This window comes from Lontra canadensis, unplaced genomic scaffold, assembly GCF_010015895.1.
Source record: "Lontra canadensis isolate GAN:19392208 unplaced genomic scaffold, GSC_riverotter_1.0 scaffold135, whole genome shotgun sequence".
In the NCBI taxonomy this organism is placed as follows: domain Eukaryota; kingdom Metazoa; phylum Chordata; class Mammalia; order Carnivora; family Mustelidae; genus Lontra; species Lontra canadensis.
Window position 1 is genome coordinate 167,095 of NW_022631129.1, and position 20,654 is coordinate 187,748.

Below are 20,654 nucleotides of genomic sequence, written 5' to 3' on the forward strand. Positions count from 1 at the left end.
GGGCTGTGGAGAGCGCACCCGGCAAAGGAGGGCGCAGCCAGGCCGCGGCCGGAGCGCGGAGGGAGGAGCGCCAGGAGGAAGAGGCCGAGCCGGGAGAGCCCCCGCCCCGGGAGGAAGGGGAGGAGGCCGGGTGTTTCCTGGCGCATTCCCGGCCCGCCCGAGTGACTCACTCAGCCAGGAAACTCCCAGAGCCTGACTGGGACCCCGGAGCCACCGCCGCCCCGACCCAGGTGAGGAAGGCTGCTGGCCCTGCCCAGCCCTGCAACTCCTGTGGGGTACGGGCGGACCCTGGAACCCAATCGGGCATTATGGCAAAGGGGCCGCACTCCGGCCCCGCGGGCGGCCAGGACTTGGTTCTCCGCGGCGCGGCCTCCCAGCCGGCGCGGCCTCCCGGGAATCGCCCCGGCCCCGGCACGCCAGTTTCCGAGCCTCCGAACCCCCAGTTGCAGCGCATCCCGGTCTGTGCGCGGGTGGACACCCTCACATTCCCTGCCCCAAAGCCTTTCGACCCTTGACCCCTGACCCCGCGCCCCCGGCCCCTGCTCCGGGCTTCCCGCATCCGTAGCCCCTGGCACGTGGCAGAGCTCCAGTGGGGAGGGTATGTATCTTGGTGTTTTGTAGTTATTGTTGGAAAGTAAGGCGCAGACAGCTTGGACTGATACCGTGCGACTAGACCCGAACCAGTTTTTGCTTCTTTGTGCCCATCTCTGAGGAAAGGAGGGAGACTCTGGCCAAGCGAAACCATTTTACAGATTCTTGGAGATGAGTTTTGGGCTTTGTTAAGGCGCCAGGATTGTTAACGTGGGCAGCGCTGTTCGCACAGCCATACTGAATTGTGTATTTTAAGCCTGAAATGCGTGCGTTTAGTTTGCAGCACGTTGTGGGTGTGAGAAAAATGGTGAGAGTAATTTGGAAATGGGGTTTAAGGAGTGTTTTTTAAGCTGGGAGTGGCGTCCAGACCATGTCCACTAGTGTTATGTCTGAACAGTACAGATAGCAATTGCTTATGAAACCCAGGGCTGGATGATCTGCGCTTCTGTGGGTAACTGAGACTTTGGAGTGTTTCTTTTCTGGTAGTAGAGGGTACTGTGTGCTGCATTGGACAGTTTTTGCTGCTTCTTGAGCCCAGGGGAATTTCTTGGCCTTTTTCTAATACTATTCCTTAAATGATTCGTGATTGAAGCAGCAGTGGTACCTGGTGCCATATATCAGATTGCTGTGCTTGACACTCCGTCACTAACTCAGAGTAGCTTAGAGATTGTGCCAGAAAATCTTCTCCAGGTTCAGCAGCCAGAGGCGGCAGTTTCTGATTGCTGTGCGCTGGGGTGCCTCTACCACTGAGAGTCCCACCTTTGCTGTTCCTTATCCCTTGAATGTCATAGTGGTTTTCCATGTGAAGTGTCAATGTGCAGGCACAAAGCTGAAAAGAAGTCACTATTATTTAAACTTGGACCACAGCAAGTATGCATTTGTAAGAATTCAGTAGGAATTTGGTGCTAATATTTTGATTCCCTGCTGCCTTCTTCCCCTGCAGCATCATCTCCGTGACAGAGGCAAACAGAATTATGGTGGAAAACATTTCCTGTGTTAACATGTATGTTCCTATGCTGATAGGTCGCTCAAAGAAAAATTTTCTGTTGTTTTTTTTGTATGTGTGTTTATTTGGACTTCTTTTTAAATTTACATGTAGTAAAGTTTGTTTTTCGGTGTATGATCACGAGTTTTGACAAATACACGGTCATAGGACTCCCATCACAATCAAGATACAGAACAGAAAAAAAAAAAAAAAGATACAGAACAGTTCTGTCACCCCCAAAATTCCTTCAGCTGTCTCTTTGTAAGCAGCCCCTCTCCACTTTCACAACTCTTGGCAACATCTGAGTTGTTTTCCACTCCTACATTTTGCTTTTTCCAGAATATGTGGCCTTTGAGTGTGGCTTAGTTTGTTTACCGTAAAGCATTTGAGATTAATCTATTTTCTAGTTTGTCCCTGAGGGTAAAGACTTAAAGTTTTGATAAGTATACATTTAGGATACAACCTGAGAGATTGAAATAATATATTTCTTTAAAGATTTATCTATTTCTTAGAAAGAGAGAGAGAGAGCAGGCCTTCCTATGTGAGTGGGGGTAGGAGAAGAGGGAGGAAATCTCAAGCCTACTCCCACCAACCCAGAGCCCCTGGTTGGCTGGATCCCACTACCGGAGATCACCGCCAGAGGGGAAACCAAGAGGCTGTCGATCCACTGACTGAGCCATCCAGGTGCCCCTCAAATAGTATTTTTAGGTCATGAGAAAAATTATAAAATGCCCATTTATTAAAAAATAGAAAAGCACAGAACCATGTATATTAAAAGTGAAATTCCTTCAGTACTTCTGTGGTACTATATAGCCTTTTCTGTGCATACATGTAGTTTTTAGTTTTTTGTGTGTCCTTTAGTAACATAATGAGATTATATTGCATATATCATCATACCTTTCCACCTAATGATTTTGGCTCATTTTAAGATCTTGGAGATCCTTTCGTGTTGGCATATGCGGTATGTATACACAGATTTTTCTTCACTCTTTTTTTTTTTTTTTTAAAGATTTTATTTATTTGAAAGAGAGTGAGCAAGAGAGCTCACATGTGCATGAGCAGGTGGAGGGGCAGAGGGAGAGGGAGAAGCAGACTCCCTACTGAGCAGGGATCCCAGGACCCAAGATCATGGTCTGAGCCGAAGGCAGATGCTCAATCCACTGAGCCACCCAGGCGCCCCTCCTTCATTCTTTTTAACGGTTGTATAGTGTTCCATGGTGTGGGTATATTTATTTAATCAGCCTCTTGTTATTTGACGTTGTTCTTTCATGTTTGTCACCACCATAGTCAGTGCTTTTGTTTATAGCTTTGTGTACATACTCAAGCCTACTATTCTGGAAGTGAGTTTGGGTTAAAATAATAGCTAACATTTCTTGAGCACCTATGCTCCAGCATTGTTCTAAGCCAGCGCTATTTTTCCTGTAAAGGTCCAGATGAAGAATATTTGTGCCTTTTGGGGCCATATGGTCTTTATTACAACTACCTCATTCTACTGTTGTAACATCAAAGCAGCATAGACAATATGTGATGAGAGCGTGGCTGTGTTTTAATAAAACTTTAGTTACAGAAACAGGCATTGTTGCTAATTCTTGTTCTAAGTACTTTACATACTAATTATTCTCACAACCATCAAAGGTAGGTGCAGTTATTGGGTGAGGAAATTGACAAAGAGAAATGGAGTATATGTCCAAGATTATATGCCTGATAAGTAGCAGAGCCAGACTTTGAATCCAATCACCTGACTCACATACTTCAGTTTAAAAATTAGAAAGAATCTGCCCAATATACCTTGGCCCAAATGTTATAATCTACGATCTGACCCTCACACACTTACTGAATCACCTGTGATTCTTTTAAGGCACGGTGCTTGCTCAGGTACCACTCCAGAAGCATTTGCCTCTCCACTCCCCTGTTGTTCTCACTCTGTGACTGTGTTCTGGCTTTTGGTTTGCGTTGCGCTAGCACTGCCTTACAGAGAGATCAGCTCAATGCCTAGAAGACAGAGACTTGAGCAGGTGAGATCAGATTGGGTCCTGGCAAGTCTTCTGCTTTGATTGTTGATTCTGTCTGCTCCAGTGTGATTATCTGAGGTCACATGGGCACATTTCTTGGCCTACCTTGACAACATTTTCCTTCTTTGGTAACATGGGAAAAGTACCTCTTAGATTCTCATGAAGATCAAATGAGACAATATAGGAAAATACTGTAGAAGGAACAGTTATTATTAGTGCTATGTTTTCTGAAGTTTCTATACTAGAAAAATGTATTTTATAAAGGTGAAGTATTAAGTAACCCGTTGAAGCTATTTTTATTGTTTTTGCTACTAAAATTTAACCGTCTCTTAGCAGTCATGGGATAGTATGGATTAATAACACCTACATAATTTAAGAATTTTATTTTAGCCACTTCAATAAGGACAGAGAAAAAAAAAGGCATGCAAGTTGGCAGGGGAAATGAAACTCTTATTTGCAGACAACGTGATAATCTACATAAAAATCCAAGGCATTTATGAAAATGCTATTAGGACTAGTAAGTGAGATTAGTAAGATCACAAAAACAAAGTCAACACGTCAGTCACTCTACATACTAGCAATGTATGATTAGAAGGCGAAACTTTAAAATACCATTTTCAGTAGCTTCAAAAAAATCAAATACTTAGATATAAATCTAAAACCACAGGATCTATGTTCTGAAAACGACAGAACGCTGATGAATGAAAACAAAGGTGATATAAATAAATAGAGAAGTCAGGGTTTGGAACACTCATCATAGTAAAGATGTCAGTTCTCTCCAAATTGATCTCTATATTTAACATAATTCTAATCAATATCTCAGCAAAGAGATATTTTTAAACTCCTTTTTGAGGTATAACGTACATAATTCAACTATTTGAGTCATGCAGGGATTTACGGTAGATTTACAGGGTTGTACAGCCATCACCATAACCAGTTTTAGAACGTACTTTTTAGCCCAGTAAGATTCCACATGACCCAAAAGGTAATCCCCATTTCTAACCCTACTAGCTAATCACTAATTTATTTTCTGTCTTCTGCCTTTTCTGACCATTTAACATAAAGGAAAGTATACAATTTGTAGTCTTTATGTGTGGCTTCTTTCACTGAAAATACCATTTTTGGAGTTCATTTCTGTTGTAGCATGTAATTCATTCCTTTTTGGTACATTATATTCCATTGTATGGATATATCACCTTTTCTTTATCCATTTGCCAGATGATGAACTATTGGTTGTTTTCACTTTTTTGCCTGTTAGGAACAATGCTGCTGTAAAGACCCATGTGCAAGTCTTTTTATGGATATATGTTTTATTTTCTTTTAGGTAGAAACCTAGTAGTGTTATTGCAGGGTCATAAGAAAATTTAATTTAAAAAATTCTTTTAAAGATTTACTTATTTACTTGAGAGAAAGAGAGAACACACGAGGCGGGGAAGGGCAGAGGGAGAGAGAGTCTCAAGCAGACCCTTTGCTGAATGCAGAGCCCTATGCTGGGCTTAATCTTGTGACCCATGAGATCAGGACCTGAGCTGAAATCAAGAGTTGAACACTCAACTGACTGAGCCACCCAGGTACCCCTATGTTTAATTTTTTTAAAAGAAACCTCAACAGGATGTTTTTATAAATAAAAGACAAGCTGGGGCACCTGGGTGGCTCAGTGGATTAAAGCCTCTGCCTTCGGCTCAGGTCATGGTCCCAGGGTCCTGGGATCAAGCCCCACATCAGGTTCTCTGCTCGGCGAGGAACCTGCTTCCTCCCCTCTCTCTCTGCCTGCCTCTCTGCCCACTTGTAATCTCTGTCAAGTAAATTAAAAAAAAAAAAAAAGCTGGTTTTACACTTTATATGAAGGGGGAAATAAACTAGAATAGCTTTAAAAATGTTTAAAAACAAAAATAAATTAGAGGACTCACTCTACCTGATTTTATTTTACTAAGAAAAATGTTAACATTTACCATATTAACCATTGCAAGTGTACAGTTTAGGAGAATTAAGTACATTTACATTGTTGTGCAACCATCACCACTATTCATCTCCAGAACTTTTTCATCATCCCAAACTGAAATTCTGGCCCATTAAAAAAAAATCTCCATTCGTGTATTTCCCCAGCACCTGGCAACTACCATTCTACTTTCTATGAACTTGACTATTAAAGCCATATATAAAAATGCAGTTGTACATTATTTGTCCTTTTGTTCCTGGCTTATTTCATTTGGTATGTCATTTGGTATGACCATTTGGTATGGTCATCCATTTGTATCATGTATCGGAATTTAATCCCTTTTTAAGGTCAAATAATATTCCATTGTATGTATATACTGTATTTTCTTTGTTCAGTCATCTGTTGATGGACATTTGGGTTGTTCCCACCTTTTGCTACTGTAGAATGCTACTATGAACATGGGTGTACAAATACCTCTTTCAGATGCTGTTTTCAATTCTTTTGGGTAGATACCCAGAAGTGGAATTGCTGGATCATATGGTAATGCTGTGTTTAGTTTTTGTTTTTTGTTTTTGTTTTAGGAATTGACATACTGTTTTCCACAGCAGCTGCACCAACATTCCCAACAATGTACAGGGGTTCCAATTTCTTCACATCCTTACCAACACTTTTTTCTGGTTTGTTGGTTTTTTTGGTTTTGATAAAGCCATCCTGATGGGTGTGAAATGGTATCTCATTCTGGGTTTGATTTGCATTTTCCTAATGATTAGTAATGTTGAGCATCTTTTCCTGTACATATTTGCCATTCATATATCTTTGGAGAAAGATATTCTGTTTGAAGTCCATTGTACACTTTTTAATCATGTTGTTTGTCTTTTTGCTGTTGAGTTAGAGGAATTCTTTATGTATTTTGGATACCAATCTCTCATCAAATATATGATTTGCAGATATTTTCTCCCATTCTGCAAGTTGTCTTTTCACTCATTGACATCATCCTTGGGTGGGTGTGCTCGTTTTTAATTTTCACGTCTAGTTTTTCTATGTTGCCGGTGTTTTGGTGACGTATTCAAGAAATTGTTCCCAAATCCAGTGTCATGAAGCTTTTCCTATATATTTCCTTACAAGAGTTTTATAGTTTTACCTCTTATGTTTAATTTAGCTTGTTGTTTATTTGAGTTAACTTTTATAGATAGTGTAAGCTAATGGCCCAGTTTAATTCTTAGCATGCATATATCCAGTTTTCCCAGCACTATTTTTTTTTTTAAGATTTTGTTTATTTATTTGACAGACAGAGATCACAAGTAGGCAGAGAAGCAGGCAGAGAGAGAGGGGGAAGCAGGCTCCCTGCTGAGCAGAGAGCCCGATGTGGGGCTTGATCCCAGGACCCCGAGATCATGACCCGAGCTAAAAGCAGAGGCTTTAACCCACTGAGCCACCCAGGCGCCCCTCCCAGCACTAATTGTTAAAAAGACTGTCCTTTTCCCATGCAATGATCTTGACACCCTTGTTGAAAATCACTGACTTATAAACAAGGGTTTATTTCTGGGCTCTCTGTTCTGTGTCATCAGTCAGTGTGTCAGTCTTTATGCCAGTACCACATTTTTTGTTTACTGTTGCTTTATAGTAAGTTTTGAATTCAGTAAGTGTGATACCTATAACTTTGTTGTTCTTTTTCAAGATTCTTTTGGCTATTCTGGGTACCTTGCAATTCCGTATTAATTTGGGGTGTGATTTTCTAGCTTTGCAAAAAATACTGTTGGAATTTTGAAAGACATCACATCAGATCTGTAGACAGCTTTGAGTTATGTTGTCATCTTAGCAATATTAGGTCTTCCAGTCCAGGGATGTGAAATATATTCATTTGTGTCTTTAATTACTTTCAGCAGTGTTTTGTATTTTTAGTGTACAAATCTTTCACCTCTTGGTTAAATCTATTCTTAAATATATTTTTCTTTCTTGTTTTAAATTTTATTTTAATTCTGGTATAGTTGGCATTCAGTGTAGTTAGCATACAGTGTTATATTAGTTTTAGGTGTATAATATAGTGATTCAGCAATTCTGTACATTATTCACTGCTCATCAAGTTAAGTGTACTCTTAATCTCCTTCATCTGTTTCGCCCATCCCTCCACCCACTTCTCCTCTGGCAACCAGCAGTTTGTTTGTAGTTAAGAGTCTTTTTTTTGGTTTGTCTTGTTTTTTCTTTTTTCATTTATTTTGTTTCTTAAATTCGATACATGGGTGAAATCATATGGTATTTGTCTTTCTCTAACTGACATATTTCAGTTAGTATTATAGATCCATCCATGTTGTTGTAAATGGCAAGATTTCATTCTTTTCTTTAATGGCTGAATAATATTGCATCATATATATATATATATATACACACACACACACATATATATAGCTCTCTCTCTCTCTCTATATATATATATATATATCATCTTTTTTATCTATTTATCTATTGACAAACGCTTGAGTTGCTTCCATAATTTAGCTATTGAAAATAATGCTGCAATAAACATAGGGGTGCATCCATCTTTTCAAAGTAGTGTTTTGCTCTTCATTGTAGTGAAGTATACCCAGCGAAGAATACCAGTGAAGAATACCCAGTAGTGGGATTACTGGATCATAGGGTAATTCTGTTTTTGAGGAGTGTGTTTATTGTTTTCCAGATTGGCTGCACCAGTTTGATGCCCAGCAACAGTGCACATGGGTTCTTTTTTCTCCACATTCTTACCAACATTTGTTTCTTGTGTTTTTCATTTTAGTCATTCTAACAGGTGTGAGGTGATATTTCATTGTAGTTTTGATTTGCGTTTGATTTTCCCAAATGTTGAGTGGTGTGTCTCTTGGCCATCTGTATGTCTTCTTTAGAGAAATGTCTGTTCATGTCTTCCGCTTATCTCTTAATTGGATTATTTGTTTTTTGGGTGTTGAGTTTTATTGGTTCTTTACGTATTTGGAATACTAACCCTTTGATATGTCATTTGCAAATAATTTCTCCCAATCCATAGGTTGCCTTTTAGTTTCTTTGATTCTTTCCTTTGCTATGCAGAAGCTATTGTGATGTAGTCCCATAGTTTATTTTTGCTTTTATTTCCCACGGAGACCCATCTAGAAAAATACTGCTGTGCCCAATGTCAAAGAAATTACTGCCTGTGTTCTTATCTAGGATTTTGGTGGTTTCATGTCTCACATTTGGGTCTTTAATCCATTTTGAGTTTGTTTTTATGTATGGTACAAGAAAGTGATCCAGTTTCATTCTTTTACTTGTAACTGGCCAGTTTTCCCCATATTTTCTGTTGAAGAGACTATATTTTTTCCATTGCATATTCTTTCCTGCTTTGTCAAAGATTAGTTTACCATATAGTTGTGGGTTTACTTCTAGGTTTTCTGTTCTGTTCCATTGATTTATGTGTCTGTTTTTGTGCCAGTACCATGCTGTTTTAATTACTACAGCTTTGTAATATAATGTGAAGTCTGGAATAATGATACTTCCAGTTTTTCTTTTCTTTTCCAAAATTGCTTTGACTCTTTGGTGACTTTTGTGGTTATGTATAAATTTAAGGTTGTTCTAGTTCTGTGAAAAATGCTGTTGGTGTTTGGATGGGATTGTATTAAATCTGTCCATTGTTTTGGGTAGTATAGACATTGTAACAATATTCTTCTAATCCGTGAGCATGGAATGTCTTTCCATTTCTTTATGTCATCTTCATTTCTTTCATCAGTGTTTTATAGTTTTCAGAGTACAGGTCTTTCACCTCCTGGGTTAGGTTAATTCTCAGGTATCTTACTAATTTTGGTATAAGTGTAAATGGGAATTTTAAAAAATTCTCTTTCTGCTGCTTCATTGTTCATGTATAAAAATGAAACATATATCTGCATATTGATTTTTGTATCTGGGCCTTTACTGAATTTGTTTATGAGTTCTAATAGTTTTTTGACGAGTCTTCCAGGTGTCTATGCATTGTATCATGTCATCTACAAATAGTGAAAGTTTTACTGCTTCCTTACCAATTTGGATGCCTTTTATTTGTTTTTATATTGCTATAACAAGGGCTTCTAGTATTATGTTGGGAAAAAGTGGTGAGAGTGGATGTCTTCATCTTGTTTCTGACCCCAGGGGAAAAGCTCTATTTTTTCCCATTGAGTATGATATTCACTGTGAGTTTTTCACATAAGGCCTTTATTAAGCTATATGTTCCCTCTAACTCTACTTTATTGAGTTTTTATCATGAATGGATGTTGCATTTTATCAAATGCTTTTTGTGCATTTGGTGAAAGCATCATATGGTTTTTACCCTTTCTTTTATTGATATGATATATCCCATTGATTGATTTGCAAATATTGAGCCACCCTTGCATCCTGGCAATAATCCTACTTGATCGTGGCAAATTATTATTTTTAGTGCATAGTTGGTTGATTTGCTAGTATTTTGCTGATGATTTTTATTTTTATTTACTTATTATTTTGGTTTCTGGAGTAGAATTCAGTGATTCATCATTTACATACAACACCCAGTGCTCATCACAACAAGTGACTTCTTATTTATTTATTTATCTTTTATTAACATATAATGTATTGTTAGTTTCAGGGGTACAGGTCTGTGAGTCATCAGTCTTACACAATTCACAGCACTCAGCATAGCACATATCTTCCCCAATGTCCATCACCCAGCCATCCTATCCCTCCCCCCCAACCAGCAGCCTTCAGTTTGTTTCCAGAGTCTCTTATGTGACTTCTTTAATACGCGTCACCCATCTAGCCCACCCCGCACCCTCCTCCCTCCATCAACCCTGTTTGTTCTCTATTGTTAAGAATCTCTTATGGTTCTTTCCTTTTCTCCTTTTTTCTTTTCCCCTTTTCCGTATGTCCATCTGTTTCCTTTATTCCAAATATGAGTGAGATCATATGGTATTTGTCTTTCTCAACTGACTTATTTCACTTAGCATAATATACTGTAGCTCCATCCACGTTGTTGCAAATGGCAAGACTTCCTTTTTCTTGATGACTTAGTAATATTCCACTGCATGCATGCATGCATACACACACACACGCACATGCACATGCACACGCACATGCACACATACCTCACATCTTCTTTGTCCATTCACCAATTGATGGACATTTGGGTTCTGTCCATAGTTAGGTTATTGTTGATAATGTTGCTATAGGCATCTGGGTGCACATACCCTTCTGAATCTGTATTTTTATATCCTTTCAATAAATACCTGGTGGTGTAAGTTCTTTATAGAATTTAGATACTAACCCTTTATCAGATATGTTGTTTGCAGAGGTGCCTGTGGAGTTCAGTTGTTTGAGTGTGGATGTTTCATAAATGGCCTTCAAGATGTTGAGGTATGTTCCATCTATTCATACTTTGTTGAGGGTTCTGATCCAGAAAGGATGCTGTATTTTGTCAGATGCTTTTTCTGCATCTGTTGGGAAGATCATGTGATTCTTATCCTTTCTTTTACTAATGTGGTAGATCACATTGATTGATTTGTGAATATCGAACCAGGCTTGCAGCCCAGGAATAAATCCTACCATCCATTCGCGTGACAGGTGTTTCTCTGTTCCTTCACTTTCAATATGAAGGTGTCTGCCTAAATTGAGTCTATTGAGACAGCACGTAGATGGATCTTTTTAATCTATTCAGATATCCTGTGTGTTTTAATTGGAGCATTTAGTCCATTTATATTCAGAGAGGTTTTTGAAAGACGTGAATTTAGTGCCATAGTGCCACCTGTAGAGTTGGTGTTTCTGGTTATATTCTCTGGTCCTTTCTAGTCTTTGTTGCTTTGGGGTTTTTTTCTCCACTCAAGGAGTCCCTCTTCAAATTTCTTGCAGGGCTGGTCTGTGGTCATGAACTCCTCTAGTTTTTGTTTGGGAAACTCTGTCTCTCCTTCTATTCTGAATGACAGCCTTTTGGGTAAGGAAATCTTGGCTGCATATTTTTTCCATTCAGCCCATTAAATATTTCCTGTCATTCCTCTCTGTCCTGCCACATTTCTATGGTTAGACGTGCTGTGAGCCTGATCTGTTTTCCCTTGTAGGTTAGGGACTTTTTCCCCCTTGTTTCTTTCAGGATTCTTTCCTTGTCTGTGTATTTTGTGAATTTGTCTATTATATACCTTAACAGTGGTTGACTTTTGTTGAATTTAGTGGGAATTCTCTGTGCTTCTTGGATTTCGATGTCTGTGTCCTTCCTCAGATTAGGGAAGTTTTCAGCTATTTTTCTCTCTTCATTTTCTGGGACTCTATGATATAAATATGATTATGTTTGTTGTTGTTTAGTTTAGTTTTTTTTTTTTTTTTTTTAAAGAGAGAATTAACATGCACATGACCAGAGCATGAGTGCAGGAGGGGCAGAGAGAGGGGGAGAAGCAGGCTCCCTGCTGAGCAGGGGTGGGGGGGTTAATCACAGGACCCTGGGATCATGACCTGAGCCAAAGGCAGATGCTTAACCAGCTGAGCCACCCAGCTTCTACATGTAGATTTACAGTTTTGTTTTTTCAGACCTCTGAATGATTTATTGGGTTTTTCAGAATGATTTGATAGCAATCTACCTGTGTTCAAGAGACAAGACACACTTAGGGTCCCCTACTCCTCCAACACTTAACTCTTGAACTATTGAAGATTTTTGCACGTGTGTTCCAGAGATACTGTCCTGTAGGTTTTTTTTAGTGGTGTCTTTATCTGCTTTTGATATCATGGTAATGCTGGCCTCATGGAATGAATTTGGAAGTTTTCCTTCCTCTTCTATATTTTGGAATAGTTTGAGAAGAATAGGTATTAAGTCTTTAAATGTTTGGTAGAATTCACCTGTGAAGCTATCTATTCCTATACTTTTGCTTTTTGGTTTTTTGATTACTGATTCAATTTCATTACTGCTAATCAGCCTTTTCAAATTTTCTCTTTTTCTTGCTTCAATTTTGGAGGTTATGTGTTTCTAGGAATTTATCCATTTCTTTTAGGTTTTCCAATTTGTCGACATAGTTTTTCTTAATAGTCTCTTAAAATCATTTGTATTTCTGTGGTGTCAGTTGTTATTTCTCCTCTTAATTTGTGATTTTGTTTATTTGAGTCCTCTCTCTGCCTCCCCCCCCCACCTTTTTTTTTTTTTTTTTTTTTAATGAGTCTTGCTGGAAGTTTATCAGTTTTGTTGATCTTTTCAAAGAGCCAGCTCATGGTTTCATTGATCTGTTCTATTGTGGGTTTTTTGTTGTTGTTGTTTCTTTATCATATATATTTATTCTAATCTTTACTATTTTCTTCCTTCTGCTGGTTTTGGGTTTTGTTTGTTATTCTTTTACTAGCTCTTCTAGATGTTAGGGCAGGTTATTTGAGATTTTTCTTGCTTCTGGAGGCAGACCTGCATTGCTGTGAACTTCCCTCTTAGAACTGCTTTTGCAGCATCCCAAAGATTTTGGATTGTTGTGTTTTCATTTTCATTTGTCTCCAGGTATTTTTGTATTTTCTCTTTGATTTCCTGGTTGACCCACTCATTATTTAGTAGCATGTTGTTTAACCTCCGTATATTTGTGCTCTCCAGATTTTTTCTTGTGGTCGATGTCTCATTTTATAGCATCATGGTCAGAAAAGATGCTATAAACTATGCTATGACTTTAGTCTTTTTGAAGTTGTTGAGATTTGTTTTTGTGGTATCATGTGATCTGTTCTGGAGAATGTTCTGTGTATACTTGAAAAGAATGTGTGACCTGGTGTTTTAGAATGGAATATTCTGAATATATCTGTTAAATCCATTTAATCCAGAGTGTCAGTCAAAGCCAGTGTTCCCTTGTTGGCTTTCTGTGTGGATGATCTGTCCACTGATTAAAGCAGGGCTTTAGAGGTGCCTGGGGGGCTCAGTGGGTTAAAGCCTCTGCCTTTGGCTCAGGTCATGATCTCAGGGTTCTGGGATCGAGCCCCGCATCAGACTCTCTGCTCCGTGAGGAGCCTGCTTCCTCCTCTCTCTCTGCCTGCCTCTCTGCCTACTTGTGATCTCTGTCTGTCAAATAAATAAATAAAATCTTAAAAAAAAAAAAAGCAGGGCATTAAAGTCCCCTACTTTTATTATATTACTCTTGATTATTTCCTTTATGTTTGTTATTAATTGTTTTATGTATTTGGGTGCTTCCAAGTTGGGGGCATAAATATTACAATTGTTGGATTTGTCCCCCCTATAGTGTCCTTCTTTGTCTCTTGTTACCATCTTTGTTTTAGTGTCTGTTTTGTGCCATGTATGGGTTGATAACCTGTTTTTCTTTTCACTCTAATTTGCTTGATAAATACTTTTCCATCTCTTCCCTTTCAATCTGCATGTCTTTAGGTCTGAAATAAGTCTCTTGTTGGAACCATATAAATGAATCTCTTTTTTTATCCCTTCTGTTACACTTTGATTGAAGATTTAGTCCACTTACATTCAGTTATTGAAAAATATGAGTTTATTGCCATTTTGTTACTTGTTTTACACTTGTTTTTGTAGTTCTCTGTTCCTTCTCTTAATCTCTTACATGGTTTGCTGGCTTTCTTTAAGCATTTACGTAGATTCCTTTCTCTTTATTTTATACATATCACTTGTTTTTGATTTGTAGTTATCATTAGGTTTATATATGATATCTTAGGCATATAGCTATGTTAAGTTGATGGTTGCTTAAGTTTGAACCCTTTCTTTACTCCTCTCCCCTCAACATTTATGTATATGGTATCAACTTTACATCCTTTTGTGAATCCCTTGCCATCAGTATCATTGTATGGATATATTTAATTTTATTACCTTTATGGTTCCTGCTTTTCTTATTCCTACTTATGGCCTTTCCTTTCCAGTCAGAGAGAGTCTCCTTGAACATTTCTTGTAAGGCTGGTTTAATGGTGATGAATTCCTTTATCTTTTGTCTGAGAAACTCTGTCTTTTCTTCTGTCTTGCAGGATAGAATATTCCTGGTCGCAGGTTTTTTTCTTTCAGCATTTAAATATATCATGCTACTCTCTTCTGGCCTGCAATGTTTCTCCTGAAAAATCCACTGATAGCCTTATGGGGTTTTCCTTGTATGTAACTGTCTCCTTTTCTTTTGCTGCATTAACTTTTTTTCTTTATCACTTCTTTTTACCATTTTAATTACTGTGTCTGTCTGTGGACCTTCTTGGGTGGTTTTGTTGGTGGCTGTCTGTGCCTCCTGGATGTAGATTTCTTCACCAAATTTAGGAAGTTTTCAGCTGTTATTTCTTAAAATAAATTTTCTGTTCCTTTTCTCTTTTCCTTCTTGGATACCTATAACGAGAATTTTATCATGCTTGATGATATTGCTGAGTTCCCTTAGTCTGTTCTCATTTTTTTATTATTATTTCTCTCTCTCCTGTTCAGCTTGGTTGCTCTTCGTTACTGTATCCTACAGGTCACTGATCCATTGTTCTGTTCCCTCTAGTGTATTTTTAATTTCATTTATTGAGTTCTTCATCTCTGATTGATTCTTTTTTATGTCTTCTCTTTTTTGAGAGTCTCCTTGAAATCCTCCACTTTTTTCTCAAGTCCACCTAGTATCTTTTCTTTTCTTTTCTTTTCTTTTTTTTTTTTTAAGTCTGGTATCTTTATGATCATTACCTTAAATTCTCTATAAGGTATATTATTTATCTCTGTTTTGTTTAGGTCTCTTGCCTTGATTTTTCTGTTCTTTCATTTGGGACATATTCCTTTGTCTTCTCATTTAGTCTAACTTTCTGTGTCTGTTTCCGTGTGTTAGGAGAGCTATGTTTCCTGCTCCTGAAAATAATGGCCTTATGAAAAAAGAGGTCTTGAAGTGCCTTATGGTGCAATGTCTCTTATTCACCAGAACCTGGCATTTCAGAAATGTCTTCTATGTATATTGCATTTGCCCTGCTTTTGTGGCTGAGCTGCATTTGCCTTCAGTCCATTTATGTGCAGTGGCTCTCTTTGCCTGTTGTGGTCAAGTTTTGGTCCTTTTGTTGTTAGGGTGTTTGTCTGGGGCTCTCTTGGTCTTGAGTTGAGTCAGATCATGCATTTGCCAAAACTCTAGTAGCACTGAACTGAAGGGTGCTTCCCTTGTGTTGTCTGCCGAGGATCTTTCACTGGTGGGTGGGGCCTGTGGTCAGACCAAATGTCTATGCCCACCCACTGCTGGGGCTGCTGTCTAACTGGTGTGTATGGTTATCTTCTCTTCTCCCTGCGCAGAGTCACTTTGAAGTGGTGCTGGCCTCTATTGGGGCAGCTTGTATACTGCCAGCCTTGTGGCACCTCTTTGGGTGAGCCAAGGGTGTATTGGATGAGGTAGTCCCTAGGAGAATGCCAGGATGGGGTTCCATAGTGCCTGCAGAGTCTGAGCTGGCCCAGTGCAGGACCTGCTACTGCCTGGGTAAACTGTCTAGGCTGGCTGATTTGGTGGAGGTGTACATGGGGGTGAGGTGTGCTATAAGCAAGCTAGGTGTGGAGTATTGGTGCTGCACTGGCTTCCGAAGGTGTCCTTATATCTGTGCTGGGGGGAGTTGGTTGGGGGGGGCCATAGGGAATGGCACCCACCAGTTCCTTTGTTCCTGGAGAAGTCTCCCAAAGATCCATGTCATTCCAGCATATGCCCCAAATTAATAAACAAATCTCCTTCTCATACACCCCAGGCATTTCAAAATGTTGCTTTAGTGGCACTTCAGTTTGTTGTGAGGTCTCTTGAAGGCTGAGGACTCAGTTTCCTGTCACCCTTAGGCTCTCTCAAAGCTGAGCTTCCTGGTTTTAAAGTTCCTGGTATTAAGCCCCACTGATTGTAAGAACTTGCTAAGTTAGTCCCCTCTGGTTTTCAGAGCTAAATGTTATGGGCAGTCGTCTGCCTTGTGCCGGTGCATTGTGCAGGGGTCTGTTTCTTTCACCTTTCCATGCCCACGGTGTACCTCCCTCTGGAGGACAGTCCCATGGGTCCACGTGGCTCTCGACCATTTCTCTGCTCTTCCTACCTTTTCTGTGGCCTCTTCTCTACGTTTAGCTGTGGAAAGTCTGTTCTGCCAGTCTTCAGGTCATTTTCTGGGTTATTCACACTGATGTGGGTGTTACCTAGTTGTATCCACTGGATGAGGTAAACTCAGGATCCTCCTTTTTACGCTTGATCTTAGCCAAAAGGCCAAGAAATGATAGGATTCTCCTTTTTAAAAATGTTGATGCTACTGTAAATGGAATGTTCATTCCCTCCCTCCCTCCCTTCTTTCCTCCCTTCCTCCCTTCCTTCTTTCCTTTTTTTAAGGTTTTAGTTATTTGTTTGAGAGAGAGCAAGCATGTGTGTGAGAGAGTGGGTATGACTGGGGGGAGGGGCAGAGGGAGAGAGAAGCAGACTCCCCATTGAGCATAGAGTCCAACCCAGGTCTTGATCCCAGTACATGACCTGAGCTAAAGGCAGCTGCCCACCTGAGCCACTCATACACCCCTAGAATGTTTTCTTAATACATTTTCTGGTTGTTTACCTGATTTTTATGTGTTGCTTTTGTTTCTTGAAGCTTTGCTGAATTCATTTATTAGTTCTAACTTTTTTTTTTGTAGAATTTTTGGGATATTATACATAAAAGATTATATTCATGTATTATAAAGCTGTGTTGTTAGATGCATATGTGTTTATAATTGTTAAATCTTGCTGAGAGATTGGATCTTTTATTATGTTTTTAGTATTGATTTTTATCCTCAAGTCTATGTTATCTTATTTTATCTAATATTAGTAAAACTACTTTTGCCCACTTTTGGTTTCTCCTTATGTGTTGTATCTTTTTCTGTGCATTTAGCTTCACCTTGTTTTTAACTTTGAATTAAAATATGTCTCTGATAGCATATAATTGGTTCATTTTTAAAAATTCAGGGTATCAGTGTCTGCCTTTGGATTGTCTAGTCCATTTATATTTCATATAAATACTTACATAGTAGGATTTATAGCTGCCATTTTGTTATTTGTCTTCCTTATATCTGGAGAACCTTTGGCCGCAAGTGAGGGCCTTAAGCACAGGAACTCTGCAAGCACTGTTGGAGAGCCTGGGCCATGAGTGGGGTGTAAACATGTCAGCTCTGGCCTAATTTTAGGTTATCTAATAGGATTTCCGAACATTCCAGGGATAAGATTTGCATTTGTATAAATTTTCTGCATTGAGCATGGTCTCAAGGAAATAGGGATGTGTTTTTTATCTCTGTTGGTTTAAGCCTGGTGTGCATTTATACTGTTCAGCAGAAGCTCATTAAGCATTCATTTAACTGATTGCTCCCCCACCCAGTTTTATCATGACTGCCTCTTCTCTATGCATGGTTGTGGGGATAGAAATGATGGATCTTGAACATGCCTTTCAGAATTTTTAGTTGTGAATAAGACAGATGGATAGTGATAACTACTATGATCTAGAAACCAGAATATTTGTGATTTGTATTTATATCTCAGATACTCCACTAGCCAAACTTGTTAGATCCAGTGCTTTGCTCTCCCTTGGGTATGTTTTACTCCACAGTGGAAAAGAACCAGTGCTTAGAGAGCACTCAGTTCCCTTCTTGGATCCTGATTCTATACCCAGAATTTTGTGCCCAGAGCTAGCATGATCATTCCTTGTGCACATGTTGTCTTGGCCAGGACAGTGGGAATGGGCATTTATTTATCCTTCAAGATAATCTTCAGAAGAAGGGACACTTTGCTCTAAAAAATCTTGTAGCCTCAAGTCAGAAGTACTGATGAGGATTTGCATTGTATTTAAATCCCTACTCCAGCTACTTATTTTAAATAATTTTATTCTTTTTCCACAAGTAAGGACCAGTCTTCACAAAACCAATAAGCTCTAAAATTGCCTGGACTCTTGATTCCTTGTGGTAAGTTGTCCCCAGAGATCATTGAATAACTTAAGTGTGCTAAATAAAGCAAACTTATGCATATGCATGATAATTTCACACTCTGGAAAGTCAGCCTTGCTGCTGCTCTGGAGACCACACTGGTAATGTTTTTGTATATATGAGTTGTATTTTTTCCTTTGTTTTGATGGACACGGGGTGTGTATTAGGATTCTCCAGAGAAACAGAACCTATAAAGTGTGTGTGTGTGTGTGTGTGTGTGTGTGTGTGTGTGTGTAGAGAGAGAGAGGGAGGGAGAGAGATGAAGTTATCTTAAGGAGTTGGCTCATAGGATGTGGAGGCTGGCAAGTCTAAATTCACAGTAGATAGGCTGGAGATTCAGGGAAGAGTTAATGTGGTTACTTGAGTCCAAAGGCAGGCTGGAGGCAGAATTCCCACCTTTTTAGAGGACCTCAGTCATCTTGTGTTTTCTTTCGTGGCTGTCAACTGATTAGTTGATGCCCACCAACAATGTGGGGGGTAATCTGCTTTACTCAATATCTGCTGATTTAAATGTTAATCACATCTAAAAAATACCTTTATAGCAACATCTAAACTGGCATTTGACAAAAATGGAGTAATACCATAGCATAGCCAAGTTACCACATAAAGTTAGCCATCACATTTTTCCATTGAATTAATAATATTTAACTTTTTAATTTTTTAATTTAAAGATTAATTTTCATTTAACTTTTCTTTTTGTTTTAATAATTTGCCTCTTAAATAAATGCCTCTTCCAAATAAGACTGGCTGAGTGCATCCTGCAAGGTAAGCCCATGCAAATGGTGCACATGTTGAGGTGGGGAGCTCCTTGCCCTCCAGAACTGCCAGCTGAGTAAAGGGAGAATCAACGGTCCCCCACTGCCCTCCACCAGAGAAAGGGAACACATCCTTTCACATATGTTGCTGGCAGACCATACACATGAGATGTGGGGAGCTATAACCTTTTCCATGTCCACATACAGCACACCCCACACCAGAAATGAACAGAGTGGGGTGAGCCCACTTGGGGATGTGTCTGCCAGGATGGCCAAGGACTGGGACAGCTGCCATAGAGGATGTGACTTCCTGACTTGCACTTCTGTGAGACCCTGTGCTAGGTTTGCTATATATCATTTATATTCCAGTCACACATTTTGGGCTTACCCCATAGGTTGTGTGGAATTAGTTGTGATTCTGCAAGGGCTTTTGAGAAGCTTTTGGATCTCTCTGTTGCCCTGATTCTGCCACAAGGTCAAGGCAGGAAGGGAGATGTGCTATATTGTCTGATCTCTAGGTGTGACTCAACCTCGGGGACCCCCTCAGATGGGTAAGGGTGGCCTTGTGCACCTTGGTCATGCATGCCCTTCCTGCAGACTCTAAGTGTGAAAGTCTCAGGTTCCCTCTGAATTCTCCCTTTTTACACAGGTCATGTGGCTTTCTGCATAGCCAAGATGATGTATTTGAGAATGTGCTTAGAACTTGTGTGCCTCAGGAGCTTCTTGATTTCATTTAGAGTAATTGGAGAGCATGCCCCCACGAGACAGCCCTGCCAGCTCTCCTAGAAGATCCTGTATCACATATTAGCCACAGGAGGGGATATGCATGCCTGAAAGCCAAGTCACCTCTTCCAAGTTCCTTAGCTGGCCAGCTCAGCCAAGATCTGTCCAGGCCATCTTCACACTCTTGGACAGCCCTCCAAGCTTAAGAACTGATTGGTTCCTGCTGATTGTAGCCCCATGCTGGTTCCCAGCCTCTGCCTTCAGCTGGCAGTTCCCATGAAGGAGTGATGGGGTAGTGCCATCTCATCCCATATCTCTACCCATATCCCAAGTCGATGCATCTGAGTTCCTCATGTTGCCTGAAAATTTAGTTTAAATAAATTATACACACTCGGTATTTTTCCTTTCATCTTTTATCTGCTTTATTAGCTCCTCCTGCAAAAAAAAAAAAAAGTGATTTTGGCAAGCACAGCATTTCACATCCCTGTCCTCTCATCTGCTTGCTCCATCCCTAAAATGACTCTAAGCATGAATTCCAGTTGGTGGTTTATAAGCATGAACAGTGTCTGTGTCCGGTTTGGTGGGTGAATCATAAAGTATGTCTAGTTGATAATACATAGTAGTTTGAAAAGGACATGGCAAAGATGTAGGAGATGGTGTTGTGTGTGCTTGTTGGTTGTGGTGGCCTTTGCTAGCTGTTCAGTACTTCCTGTGCCTACAACTTGGAGTGAGGCCAGTTGTTAACTGTAGAAGGTGCCAGGGGCTGCCAGTACACCTGATTTCCTCCCAT

At 39.6% G+C, this 20,654-nt stretch overlaps 1 protein-coding gene across 3 annotated transcripts in view; it reads left to right on the plus strand.

Moving 5' to 3' along the window:
- Nucleotides 1–99: 99 nt before the first annotated feature.
- The window catches only part of CYFIP1 (cytoplasmic FMR1 interacting protein 1), a 122,853-nt gene continuing 102,298 nt past the window's right edge, over nucleotides 100–20,654 (plus strand). Inside the window, exons 1-2 of one of the 3 annotated variants that reach the window (XM_032843112.1) lie at nucleotides 101–230; nucleotides 1,535–1,594. The gene's annotated coding sequence lies outside the window, so the exon portion shown is untranslated. Of the gene's footprint in view, nucleotides 231–1,534; nucleotides 1,595–20,654 lie in introns of all 3 variants that reach the window. The other 2 variants (XM_032843113.1, XM_032843111.1) reach the window with 2 other exon arrangements.